Genomic DNA, 15,361 nt, shown 5'->3' on the forward strand with positions numbered 1-15,361 from the left:
CACAATGGGGAAAAGCATGAAACGTCAACTTTAATCTTGAAATTTCCACTTAATCACATAGTTTATTTTGTCATTAAAGTAGAACATCATAAACTTCATCTTAAAATCGTTTAATTTACTAGTTTCTCAAATCGCATCGTAACTAAAGTAGCACGTTAAATGCTTTGTTTTGTATTTGATCTTCTATGTGCTCTACGTGTATGAATCACTACATGCTTCTGGGCTTTCTCTTCCTCCGACAGGACACAGAATCCATTACATTCGTAATATTACAGCTCTCTGAATAATTAAAATACTGAGATGTATACGTGATATCTTTTTCATGATGATAGAAGTTAAAGCATGTTATTAAACATGGGAACACGGTGGCACAGTGATTGTTCATGTCTCACGCAAGATGCTTGCTGTGCCGTGCGTGACCTTCAATGAAATACTTTATTGCAGCAGTACTGTCTCTTTCAAATGTCCTAACTCCCAATTCCTGTCCTTACTTTTCTTTCTCCAAATACCCAATCGCCACACAATCAGCTCTGTAATAGACGTTAAGCCATTTGTAAGCTTAGAACGCCGATTCTTCAAAACTTTTAAGGAACATTGAAATATCTTCATAATGTTTAATTATTCTATCCATCTATCCTTCCAGTGTTGCGCCAGCCACAGCAAGAATACAGCGCGAGACAGGAAGAATCTGTGAACGAAGTTCCAGCTCCTGGCTAGCGCTGAGGCACTGTGTAATTAAAGTTTTATCTCTATAATATAATAAACATATTTTGCTGCATTTCATCTTAAAAATGATATTGTCATCATATGTAAATACGCGCTTTATAAAGTGGCTCAGGTTGTGCAATATTATAACTGTATCGCAAGTTTACAGTGAGGTGATTGTACTTATAAGTACAGACAGTTCTACAAGGAGCACTTGATGGACTGATTGAGTGTGTTTAGAATTCTTGGGATGAGACTGTTTCTGAACCGTGAGGTCAGTACAGGAAAGACTGAAGCGTTTGTCGGATGAGAGCAGTTGAGTTGTCTGAGACTGCATGTGCTGTATACCGATAATTCTCTTTGCGATCAGTTGCTGTACAGCTGTGATTCACTCTCAGATACAGTGATATAAATGCTCCAAGTGGTGCAGTGAGAGTAATATGGAAAAAGATGACCTGATGTGGCAACCCCTAATGGGAGCAGCTGAAAGAAGAAGAAGGTGCAGTGAGAGTAACAACGCTAAAACAGTTATGGTATTTGGAATAGTTTGACCATTCTGTGGACAATTATATTGTTACAGGTTAATTACAATCAGATGCATTAAACTCATAAGCAATATGCGGTTAATTTCAGTGTATTTATAAAGCCGCGTCAGGGATGTGGATGAAAAAGAAAGATAAACCACACAGGAAAAGTAGCACTGCTTTGATGCTGGGTGCCACCAGTCTGCAAAAACCCTGCAGAGAACTTGCGTACGACAGGGTATGAGCTACCGTGGAAATGTGTGTGGCTTTATGGCAAGTTTAGGTTTTATACATCGCAATCTGAACGTGGAAACATTCTTACGCAACATTTTTGTGCATACACACTGTTTTTACATGAGGCCCCAGGCCTCCAGCAGGTATCCAGCTGCATCCTCCCCAACTTGCATTCCAAATTAAGGGACTGAATTCCAGCTTGTATCTGATAACAAAGGTGTAAATCAGATGTTGAAATGACACCATTCCAGATGACCCTCTTCAGACATCTTGAGCCAGAAGGTGTGAAATGGACTCAAGCAAGAACAAAGAGCTATAAATCAATGAATGACAACTCTGTTGGACAGAAGAACTTGTCTATGAAGACACACTAATTTTACTTAACTAGTAATGACTTTGACCCAATCAAGAGAAATTATACATTTACTTAAAACTTTCTGAACCATCATGAAGATTTCTGGGACACTCTCTGAATCTCTCAAGGAAACTTGGAGGGGACCCCCATAGGAGCTCTGCTCTCACTCTCCAAAATGACAGAAAACCTCTGTAACCTGCTCTTGGAACCTAAAAGCTATGAGCCATTCTTCCTTGGGGAGCCAAAGCAGACAAACTCTTCTCTTTGTGATCCTGAAAGCTGAGATCAAGTTTGCCAAGCTGAACAGTGGACCAGTATGAAGGCTGAGATGCAGTCATCACTTCGAGAAGGGAACATGTGTCAGAAAGAGTAATGCTCATTCCTATGAAGTTGCAGATGATAAAGGAAAAGGCCCAACTGAGGAAAGCACTGGAGACCACAAACAAAGAGTCATGCAGCAAAGGGAAAGAGAGCTCTCCAACAAGAGAATTCTCTACTTGAACCTGAAGCAACAACAAACTTAGTACCAAAAACTATTTATGTGTGCCAAGATAAATTAGGACTCTAAATATCAAGTAAACACTCAGCCTCTCTATGTTATATATTTGTCTGTCCAGTCTGTGTGCATCCTGCCTTATATGTCAACATATAATATTAATAATAATAATATGCAGTTATCACATTTCTATAATCCTATTTATCGATAAATTGTATTATTCTATTTTTTAAAATGAGTGTGCTTCAGTTACATTGATATAAGTCAAAAGGCCAGAGACCACCTCTAGAGAAAGGCAAGGTAAATAATGTAGGGACCTTGCCGAATTATTTGATTAATTACCAGTATTGCAAAAGCATAACTGACAATTAATTAATCATGTTAAAATTCATCTTCCTATATTTATTGTCATCCCTTGTGGGTGGGCACAATAAATCACTCTTTCCTACAGGCAAATGTCTCTGAGACCCTCAGCATGTCTGTATTTAATATCAGAGCTTTAGGTGGTGAGATATTTCACATAATGATGTTATCAGTGGTAGATAAACAGGCTTTCTCACTTTGTGTGAAATGTGCCTGAACAATGATGATGGTGTAGTGTTAATTGAAGCATCAAGTTTGAATTATAATTTTGTTCACTCTGTTCATCAAAGAAAGATAGAAGGTTGTATACTGAGTATTGTCTTGAGTTATTTAAAATGTAAAAATACCACATCTATATTTTTTTGCATCTTTTAAATACCTTGCCATAGTTGCTCAAGGCATATCTCACTGTCTCAAATTGACCAATTACTGTTGACAAAAATATGATACATCTTTCATTGATAAATTCTCAGACTTATTATCTATAATAATGACTAATTATGCTTGACTCTCAATATACAAAGGTTTCACTTTTCATGTAGATAACAAGTGTGTCCTGAAAGCAGGACAATGTATTACCTTACTGCTTGCTTTTGATCTCAGTCAGCAAGTTGCTCAACTGGAACACAAAGGAGGACACATGCCGGACCTAGTCACTTCAAAATTGATGGAGTTAAGTCATGGACATTGGTATAGCTGAATATTTCTCATGGACATTGGTATAGCTGAATATTTCTGAATTTTATTTGACGTAGAAATATTAGTGACTAGAACAAAAGTGCAGCATGGTGTTAAAAGACATTATTTGGACTGCTGCTACTTGTGGATTTGCTTATATTTTTAGACAGTCTGAATTTAGTACTTATTTTTATACAGCCAGCAATGTAAACAGTAATTTGGAAATTTTTAATACTAAGGTGAGTGCTGCGGACAGTATTATTGAAATACCTTGGAAAACTCAAAACAGTGTCCAAAGTTAAAAGAAGGCAGGGAGAAAATGGAGGAAAACCAAATTCTGAAATAATAATGGCTCATACAACGAAATGAAACATCATAGTCAAACCTGATTGACAGTCTCATTTTTCTAAAATTATGAAAAATAATTTGGGAAATCAGAGTATTATTTTCAAGTATTGATCATAGTTAAAAAGTGTTTTGATATAAACAATATTAGATGTTATATAATCCATGTCTCAAAAGCAAGCCCTGTTCAATGTCAGCTCACCATTTACAGTGAACATTGTTGAATAGTTATTTATCTTAACTAATCTACTTGTGTCCTTAACCCGGTCCAAAGGTTTTTTCAAAGCAGTTTCTCATGTGCCAATTGACAGAGTACCAGCTATGCTGAACTGGTTATTAGATGTTGGTGTTTTCTCAAATTCTTTAAACACCTGTAGTAATGATTACAATAGTTAAACCACATTTTAAGAAAAACACCCATGACTCTTATGTCTTTAATGATTTTAGATCTCTTTCTAACCTGCCTTATCAAGTAAAATTTTAGAAAAAATAACTTTCACATCAGCTATGTGATTATTTTTTTTATAAATAAAAACAAGTCAGGGTTTAGACCAAATTATAATATAGAAACTGTGATTTTAATGTAGCTAAAGATTTTTGGGTTAATGCTCACACTAATAACAAATCTGTTCTTGGACATGAGCACAGCATTTGACACCACAGACCACAGTATTCTCATTAATCACCTAAGACACTGGAAGGTTCTCTCTGGTAGCACCTTAAACTGCTTTTTAAATCTTATATTACAGATATAAAACTCTTCGTAAGTTGTGGTTATTGTATGTCAGATGTCCATTATACCATGCAATGTAACCATGTACCACAAGGACTTAGTGCTATGTTTAATATACATGCTTCCATTAGACCAGATCATTTTAATTTACAAGGTGAACTCCCACAGTTATGCAAATGTCACATGGCTTTATTTATCTATGCCACTTGATGATCCTGAGGTACTTTTCTTTTGATCAAATGCCTTACTAATATTACAGAAGAGATCATTAGTATCTTCCATAAGATAATCAAGGAAAAAGGTAAAATTTTAGCTGACAGAATTTATGAAATGAAGTCTTTAGAAAAAACAAGCCAGTAATGATGAGCGTAGTTGTTATTATTGTGCTGGATTTAAACTTCAAATTATATATTAACAGTACTACTAAGACTGTATTTTTTCATTTAAAAATCTTATAACATCTCAAGACAGGTTAATTCAAGCTTTTGGTTTTAACCGGTTAGCTTACTGTAATACATTTCTAACAGGACTGCCCAAGACATGAATCAACTGCAGAAAGTTCATACATCTTTACACTAATTATCTGTGTACTTTAAAATTGCTTTCTAAATACTCTACAAAACTCTGAATCAGTTCAAAACCAGGTATTTTAGCAACATAAAATCACACTCAGTACATACAAATTACAACAACACAAATGTTGTTATTTCACTATTATGTTATTTAATTAGCTAATATGAATATCACCATGGAGCTAATATTTGTAAGGAAGGAAACTTATGACTTTATGATGGTTGTGGATTTCTTTCTTATTTATTGTTGCCATCTATGGTTAGAGTCGCGATATTCTAATGAAGAGCTTTTCACATGGATATAGACAAATACATCCATGGTGTATTTATCATATAAATCATATAAACACTGTCAATACTCATCACTGTCTTGAAGTGAAGTACCGTACATACGTTTTGTCAGTAAAAAGATAATTGCTCAAACAAGTAAAAAATATGACTTTGCCACGCAAAAAAAGCAAATGAATGTTCAAACTTTGCATTTTCTGTGTACTTAAAAAGCATATCAAAAATATGTACTAAAACACCTCTCACTGAGAAAACTCTTGCCAAATGAGAACACTTTAATCAACACCACGGGTTCAATCTGGCAGCACATATGCTGAAATGTGGTCAAGTGCCCCAGTGTTCATCAAGTATTTATTTATTTCTCATTTCTCATTCAGTTTATGTGCCTGAGCTGCTTCTGTTAAGAAATGTTTCCCTTTCATAGCATCTGACTATAGGCCACTAACCTGTGTCTTTAAGACAATAAAGTTTGTTCACATGATTCAGGAGATAGATAGATAGATAGATAGATAGATAGATAGATAGATAGATAGATAGATAGATAGATAGATAGATAGATAGATAGATAGATAGATAGATAGATAGATAGATAGATAGATAGATAGATAGATAGATAGATAGATATGCTTTTTTAGACACTGAAAGGACTTCACATAGACAATATTCAGTATCCATCTCACGAGGGCAGCAATTTTTGTGCCAGTACACCCACCAGACATTAGCTATTAGCTGGTGAAGGGGTGAGAGAAATTGTTAGCCAATAAGGGACAGGGGATAATTTGGGGACCAGAATGGACTGGTAATGGTGGAAAATGCAGCTAGGGCATCAGGACATCAATAGATGACCAGGGATCTTTTATAACCTCAGAAAGTTGGAACCTCGGTTTACATCTCATCTGAAGGAATGACACCAATTTATACTGAACACCATCCCCAACACTGCACAAGGACATTGGGAATCACATACAGACCACATGGTAAGCACCTGTGATGGCTTCTCTTCCATCAACAACTCAAGCTTCCATAGATGGTCTTCCATACAAGAACTGGGTGAAACCAAACATGCTTCAGATGGATTACCTACAAGAACGTATTTAAGCTACACACAATATGGCAGACTGCAAGGTCCAGCAGCAGGAGGTTAAATCAGCCTTTGAACATGACTCCATTATTTAACACTAGAATCCCTGAAGTCTACGAAAAAACTTGTAATCCTGGGCCACCTTAAATTCCCTCACACCTCTTCATTAGCATCTTATGTTTTGCAAATGTGTCAATCACATGCTATCCAATCCCAAACAATGCTGCAACTTTATGCAGGCAAAATCCTCCCAGCTCAAGTCTTGTTTATCTGGGTGTGAGGTGCCTGGAGTTGTATAGGGTAAATAATATATTGTTATTTGGAACACATGCATTTAATGTTGTCACGCACGTGCGCATGGGGAGCAGCTTAAAGACCCGAAGCGCATTGCGACAAGTCGTGCCAGGGGACAGTGGCGGGGTACTAACCTTTCTCTCTCTTTCTCTGTAGAAAAGATGAAGCACCGCCGCCATAATCCTACCCGGACACCCAAGAGAATGACACTTCCGGGTCCCTTTCTCTCCTCTGGTCCCCCACTGATGACGTCTGCTACCCATCCACCACCATGCCTTCCCAGCATTCCATGTTGTATATTTCCGGTCCGGCTCTTTAAAATGTCCATCCATCCATTCCTTTTTTGTCTAATGATTTGTGGCAATTGTTTGACCCTTTTGTTACAGTATGTGGGGCTAAACACCGCAAACCTTTATGAGTATTTTGTCCTTATTTCCACAATGTTTATTGCATGTCTACAACGATCTGCGTAAATGTAAGATGACAGGAAATGCGGGAAATGCAAGAAATGTTGAACACATACCTAAAATAGAAACTTTTTTCATGTTATAGTACTAATGACAAAATTTTGACATGAAGTGTATAATGTGTGAAGACTGAAGTTTGAGTGTGAGCAGGGAAGAGCTTCTGTTCTTGCGGGAAGAGCTTCTGTTCTCTTTTTCCAATGTAGAACCCTTATCCTCATCTGAGTTCACCTCTGTTATAGCACGTCTTTATTTGAAAACAGCAGTGTCAGATCAGGGGGAGCGTGAATGTGACTAAGAAAATAAATCCATCCATCCATCCATCCATCCATCCATCCATCCATCCATCCATCCATCCATCCATCCATCCATCCATCCATCCATTCATCCATCCATCCTCTTCCGCTTATCCGAGGTTGGGTCGCGGGGGCAGCAGCTTGAGCAAAGATACCCAGACTTCCCTCTCCCCAACCACTTCTTCTAGCTCTTCCGGGGGAATCCCAAGGTGTTCCCAGGCCAGCCAAGAGACATAGTCCCTCCAGCATGTCCTGGGTCTTCCCTGGGGCCTCCTCCCGGTTAGACGTGCCCGGAACACCTCATCAAGGAGGCGTCCCGGAGGCATCCTGATCAGATGCCCGAGCCACCTCATCTGACTCCTCTCGATGCGGAGGAGCAGCGACTCTACTCTGAGCCCCTACCAGATGACTGAGCTTCTCACTTTATCTTTAAGGGAAAGCCCAGACACCCATGCGGATGAAACTCATTTCAGCCGGTTGTATTCACGATTTCATTCCTTCGGTCATTACCCATAGCTCATGACCATAGGTGAGGGTAGGAACGTAGATCGACTGGTAAATTGAGAGCTTTGCCTTGTGGCTCAGCTCCTTTTTCATCATGACAGACCGATGCAGAGCCTGCATCACTGCAGATGCTGCACTGATCCGCCTGTCGATCTCACGCTCCATTCTTCCCTCACTTGTGAACAAAATCCCGAGATACTTGAATTCCTCCACTTGGGGCACGATCTCACTTCCAACCCTGAGAGGGCACTCCACCCTTTTCCGGCTGAGGACCATGGTCTTGGATTTGGAGGTGCTGATTCTATTCCCAGCCGCTTCACACTCAGCTGCGAACTGATCCAGATAGAGCTGAAGATCACGGCCTGATGAAGCAAACAGGACATCATCTGCAAAAAGCAGTGACCCAATCCTGATTCCACCAAACTGGACCCCCTCAATGCCCTGGCTGTGCCTAGAAATTCTGTCCATAAAAGTTATGAACAGAATCGGTGACAAAGGGCAGCCCTGGTGTAGTCCAACTCTCACTGGAAACAAGTTCGACTTACTGCCGGCAATGTGGACCAAGCTCTGACACCGATCGTACAGGGACCGAACAGCCCTTATCAGGGGGTCCGATACCCCATACTCTTGGAGTACCCCCCACAGGATTCCCCGAGGGACACGGTCGAATGCCTTTTCCAAGTCCACAAAACACATATAGACTGGTTGGGCAAACTCCCATGCACCCTCCAGAACCCTGCTAAGGGTGTAGAGCTGGTCCACTGTTCCGCGACCAGGACGAAAACCACACTGTTCCTCCTGAATCCGAGGTTTGACTATCTGATGGACCCTCCTCTCCAGGACCCCCAAATAGACTTTTCCAGGGAGGGTGAGAAGTGTGATCCCTCTGTAGTTGGAACACACCCTCCAGTCCCCTTTCTTAAAGAGGGGGACCACCACCCCGGTCTGCCAATCCAGAGGCACTGTCCCTGATGTCCATGCGATGTTGCAGAGGCGTGTCAACCAAGACAGTCCTACAACATCCAGAGCCTTGAGAAACTCCAGGCATATCTCATCCACCCCCGGGGCCCTGCCACCAAGGAGTTTATTGACCACCTCAGTGACCTCAGTCCCCGAGATGGGGGAGCCCACCTCCGAGTCCCCAGGCTCTGCTTCCTCATTGGAAGGCATATTAGTGGGATTGAGGAGGTCTTTGAAGTACTCCCCCCACCGACCCACAACAAGAAAATAAATCTGAATTAAAAAAAAAATAAAAAAGCTAACCTTTACAAGTACCATAAATTTACACCGGCTGTTACAGACTCAAATCAGATGCACGTTTTTATTGTACAATAGTAACAAGAGTGCAGCTCACTGCTCAAAACAGTAATTCTGAGAAGTGCTCAGAATTGAGCCTGGGACCTCTTGATTATGAGTCAGCAGTTCTTACCACTCTACCACCCAAGCAGTAATGTCAATGCTGTACTCTAACCCAATTTCTTTTTCTTTGGTTGTACTCTTGAATAAAAGCGCACTTGTTCTGTTATACTTGTACTGTAACTTTTTTAAAAGTGTATATTTGATATTTGGACTTCAGCCTTCACATATTATACACTTCATGTTAAAATTTTGTCATTACTACTATAACATGAAAAAAGTTTCTGTTTTAGGCATGTGTTCAATTCCTTTCATTTCTCACATTTCCTGTCATCCTACATTTACATAGATCGTAGTAAACACAAAACACATATGAAATGTATGTGTTCCAAATAACGATATATTATTTACCCTATACAGCTCTAGGTACCTCACTCCCAGATAAACAAGACTTGAGCTGGGAGAACTTTTTGCCCGAGTTGAGCTGTGGCGGTAGGGGGATTGGATAGCAGGCTGCTTGCTGATTGTGCTGATCAACACATTTGCAAAACAAAAGACACTAATGGAGAGGTGCAAAGGAATTTAAGGTGGCCTGGGATTATGAGTTTTTTTGTAGGATTCAGGGATTCTAGTGTTAAGCAATCACACAATACCAGCTATTTGCACTGCACTACTAAGTTAAAGTGCTGTCTTGACCATCACAGTTTACTGTATGTCAAATTGCTTCTTCATCTGTCTGATATTGCATCAGCTTATATCAGCTATTTTTTATACATTTCCAAATGTATTACTTTTTTATTGACACTGCTTTATTTAGTAATATGTGTCTGTTGTATTGTGCCTCTGCTACATTACCACAGCATGCTTCTGCACAAATGTTACACAGTAACACTTTTCTAGATATAAAATGCAATAACAAAAGACTAAATTGAACAGACTTTAAGAGATTGCTGCCTTTAATGTACTTACTGTATCTTATTGTTTATGTGTAATGGCAATTATAAATGGAGTTTCTTCAGTTTATTAAATAAGACTCATAATACTTATTTAATATTTAATTTGAGTTTTTTATTAATAGAAGATACAGCTTTTAAGTAAATTAACAGTTTGACCAAGAATATGGGTATTCAATGGAACTCATAAGGGAAAACTAGCATTGCTTTTGTGTTTGTTGTGGCAGAAGCGCCAGGTATGTGTAAAAATAAAACAAATATTTATTTTTCTTCAGCTGTGGGACACGTCTTCCCCGTGTCTCACTGGGCTTGCACAGTCCCCCAAAACACACTCAAAAGAAAAACACCACAAAAATCCACTCTTCTTCCTCCTCCAATCCTCTTCAGCAGCTTTGTCCTCCTCCTCCTCCTCCCGACTCTGGTGCCCGGAGTAGTGGCTGCAGGCTCCTTTTATAGCTCACCCAGAAGTGCTTCAGGTGATAATTAACCTAATTCATGCTGCACTTCCAGGTGTGGCCTGCATTACAGCCAGGCAGGCCCTCCTGGTGGTGGCCACGGAGCCCAACAGGGCTGAGCCCTGAAGTCCCATGCCTGTGGCCCTGATGTAACCCAGGAGGGCTGCCACCACGTGTTCTGGGGGACGTAGTGTGCATCCCATGGCTGCTCCCCCGGTCCCATTGTCAAAGGGACATCCCGGCCATCCACCACATTGTATTTAAACAAATGTTTAGGAAAAAGGTTTAGAGAAAAGCTAACTGGCAGGCATTGACATCATGCTGTCAGGGGATGGGGAGAAGCTGAGTGAAGGGCTAGGGAGAAATGTAAAAGTTTTAGAAGACATTGTGGGCCACATTTGAGATTTTAGGGGGGTCTGTTAGTTCTGTTCTTCTTTTGAACCATCACCTAAACAAATTGACAGCAATAAATAAATGATGTTAGGAAGAAATGTTATTTATTAGATCATTTTATGTTTAAGCTCTGATGAACTAAGCAGTTTGTATATGCTTGGAAGAAGATGTGAAATGGGGTATTTGTTATTTAACTTATACCTCATAATTACCTTAAATTAACTTCAGGTTGAGAGGAAGCGAAAACTAAAGGAAACTGTCAATCATTCCTTTTTTCAGTGATATAACTTACTAAAAATAGTTCATGGCATAAAAGAATAGCACAGCTATTGAAAGAGGCAGATGCAATGGCATTTGAAAGAGGCATAAGTGATATAGACAAAAATGTAGGGATAATAGCACAGTGTTAGTATGAGAGATGGGATGTAAGCCATCCTGAAGTTAAACCAAACCACCATGCTACAAAAGTTCAGCACCACCTAAAATGTCTCCCAGTGAAATAGAATTGACAAGGTCCTTGCTGGTCCTTGCAAATGGAATGTCTAAACGTGGGCAGGGTTAAACATTTAATACTGCCTGTAATTCACGTGTTTGGCCCTGCTGTGCTCCATGCTAGACAGAACAAACATGACATGCATGCAAATGATGAAAACTGCACATTTATGTAACATGGTTTACTTGACAGTTGCTATTATTTGAGTCAGTTAACCTCCCACAACCATGATTTTAGCTCCAGTGTAACCAACCATATTGCCTTACAGTAGCTGTAGCCTGACAACTGTCACTATCAGCATTCAGAATGGGATATGACGCCTGTAAATTATGAGCAAGTATTTACTTAAATATTTCATTTTAAATACATAGCCTTATTCCACAAGCTACAATGAGGGTCAGTTGCAAGAAGTGGATGAAGGCTGGACCATGTAAATTAAAAAGAACAGACTCTTTAGATTTCATGGATATCTCTCTCCTTGGGCTCCTAAGGCCAAGCTCGCTTTCAGGGATGCTGTTTTGGTTGCGTGTTTTCTTCGACTTTTTACTTCTAGTATTTAATGCCTAATTTCTCTGCAAATAAATATAAGTAATGATTAAATTAAAGTTTGATTATTGATCACTGGAACATGCCTTGTTCATTGATATCATCTGCCCCTTAGTGCTTGTTAGAATAACTCATTATTTGCTTAGCTCTTTCAGAGATAGTGATCTGGTCTTGTTGGAGTAAGTCTTGCGTGTTTGTTCAAATGCAGGTTATGCTTGTTCTGTTAGAATTGTGCAGCCCTTTCACGGTAACAATGAAGTAGCAGACTTCTAACCCCTACTATGGTTTTGAAGCTGATGTTGCCAGCCTCATCTGTATTGTTGTGTTTCATTTGGGTGTTTGACATTTGAGAGATATGAATGTCACTTACTGTGGGAAAGTATTGCAGGGTGTACATGTAAATCATCCATCCATCCATCCATTTTCCAACCCGCTGAATCCAAACACAGGGTCACGGGGGTCTGCTGGAGCCAATCCCAGCCAACACAGGGCACAAGGCAGGAACCAATCCCGGGCAGGGTGCCAACCCACCGCAGGACACACACAAACACACCCACACACCAAGCCTCGCAGTTGGGCGATCTGGGTACCTGGGTTCGATTCCCAGGTCCTCCCTGCGTGGAGTTTGCATGTTCTCCCCGTGTCTGTGTGGGTTTCCTCCCACATTCCAAAGACATGCAGGTTAGGTGGATTGGCGATTCTAAATTGGCCCTAGTGTGCTTGGTGTGTGTGTGTGTGTGTCCTGCGGTGGGTTGGCACCCTGCCCGGGATTAGTCCCTGCTTTGTGCCCTGTGTTGGCTGGGATTGGCTCCAGCAGACCCCCATGACCCTGTGTTCGGATTCAGCGGGTTGGAAAATGGATGGATGGATGGACAGTATTCTGTACTACTAGAGTGTTGTACCGCGTTAGCCATTATGGATGTAGTGAGAAGTCAAGCAAAATGACACCTTTTATTGGCTAACTAAAAAGATTACTGTATTCTGTACATCTGTCAATAAGGACACTATAAGTCTGTAATGTTAAAAGGATTTAAGGCTTCATCATGTAATGCTTTAGGACTACGTTATTCAGTATCAAAGGGAAAGAAAACACATCCTGTATGAAAATTGTCATTTTGAACTACTTTAATAAAGTACATTAGTATAAAGTATATACATTAAAGACAAAAAATTGCAAATTATTATGTCAAAATGTGCAAACTAGGATACAATCTGGAATAAATCCATTTGCTGAGTGTCTTTTATTTATTTTTTGTTTTTGTATGTTACGTTGCTTTTTTAAATGGGGTGCTTCTCCTTCTCGTAGGTTTTGTAATTTAAAATTATCAGGAAAGGCTGTTTGGCCAGTTGGAGGAGTTGTATTTTTGCTTTATATTCTGTGATGGCCTGAATGCCTTACAACATGTGGCAGTGGCTAGAACTGTGAAATTGCTCCTCAATTTGCATTTCAAAGTCAAAGTCAAAGTGAACTTTATTGTCATCTCAGCCATATACAAGTATACAGATAGACTAAATTGCGAAGCTCAGGGTCCACAGTGTAACAACATGACGTGAAAATAATAAATTAAAAATAGAATTAAAAATTTAAATTTAAAATTAAAACACAAACAAGACAAGACATTGCACAAAGACAAGACAAAGACAAAGAAGTAGCAGCAATATTGATGTGTATGATATGTAATATAATAAATAAATAATAGATATACAGTACTGTGCAAAAGTTTTAGGCAGGTGTGAAAAAATGCTGTAAACAAAGAATGCTTTCAGAAATATAAATAACGATTGTTTATTGTTATCAATTTACAAAATTCCAAAGTGAGCAAACAAAAGAAAAATCTAAATCAAATCAATATTTGGTGTTACTACCTTTTGCCTTCAAACCAGCATCAGTTCTTATAGGTACACTTGCACAGAGTCAGGGATTTTGTATTATTATAGTCAGGTGTATGATCAACCAATTCTACCAAACAGGTGCTAATGATCATCAATGTCACACGTAGGTTGAAACAGAGTCATTAACTGAAACAGAAACAGCTGTGTAGGAGGCTTAAAACTGGGTGAGGAACAGCCAAACTCTGCTACCAAGGTGAGGTTGTGGAAGACAGTTTCATGTCATGACAAGATTGAGCACAGCAACAAGACACAAGGTAGTTATACTGCATCAGCAAGGTCTCTCCCAGATAAAGATTTCAAAGCAGACTGGGGCTTCAAGATGTGCTGTTCAAGCTCTTTTGAAGAAGCACAAAGAAACGGGCAACGTTGAGGATCGTAGACGCAGTGGTCGGCCAAGGAAACTTAGTGCAGCAGATGAAAGACACATCAAGCTTATTACCCTTCGAAATCGGAAGATGTCCAGCAGTGCCATCAGCTCAGAACTGGCAGAAACCAGTGGGACCCAGGTACACCCATCTACTGTCCAGAGAAGTCTGGCCAGAAGTGGTCTTCATGGAAGAGTTGCAACCAAAAAGCTATACCTCCGACGTGGAAACAAGGCCAAGTGACTCAAGTATGCATGAAAACATAGGAACTGAGGTGCAGAAAAATGGCAGCAGGTGCTCTGGACTGATGAGTCAAAATTTGAAATATTTGGCTGTAGCAGAAGGCAGTTTGTTCGTAGAAGGGCTGGAGAGCGGTACAATAATGAGTGTCTGCAGGTAACAGTGAAGCATGGTGGAGGTTCCTTGAACGTTTGGGGCTGCATTTCTGGAAATGGAGTTGGAGATTTGGTCAGGATTAATGGTGTTCTCAATGCTGAGAAATATAGGCAGATACTTATCCCTCATGCAATACCATCAGGGAGGCGTATGATTGGCTCCAGATTTATTCTGCAGCAGGACAACGACCCCGAACATACAGCCAAAGTCATTAAGAACTATCTTCAGTGTAAAGAAGAACAAGAAGTCCTGGAAGTGATGGTATGGCCCCCCAAAGAGCCCTGATCTCAACATCGAGTGTGTCTGGGATTACATGAAGAGACAGAAGGATGTGAGGAAGCCTACATCCACAGAAGATCTGTGGTTAGTTCTCTAAGATGTTTGGAACAACCTACCAGCCAAGTTCCTTCAAAAACTGTGTGCAAGTGTACCTAGAAGAACTGATGCTGTTTTGAAGGCAAAGGGTGGTCACACCAAATATTGATTTTGATTTCTCTTTTGTTCATTCACTGCATTTTGTTGATTGATGAAAATAAATGATTAACACTTCCATTATTGAAAGCATTCTTTGTTTACAGC

Source organism: Erpetoichthys calabaricus, chromosome 3 (genome assembly GCF_900747795.2).
Source record: "Erpetoichthys calabaricus chromosome 3, fErpCal1.3, whole genome shotgun sequence".
Lineage (NCBI taxonomy): Eukaryota > Metazoa > Chordata > Cladistia > Polypteriformes > Polypteridae > Erpetoichthys > Erpetoichthys calabaricus.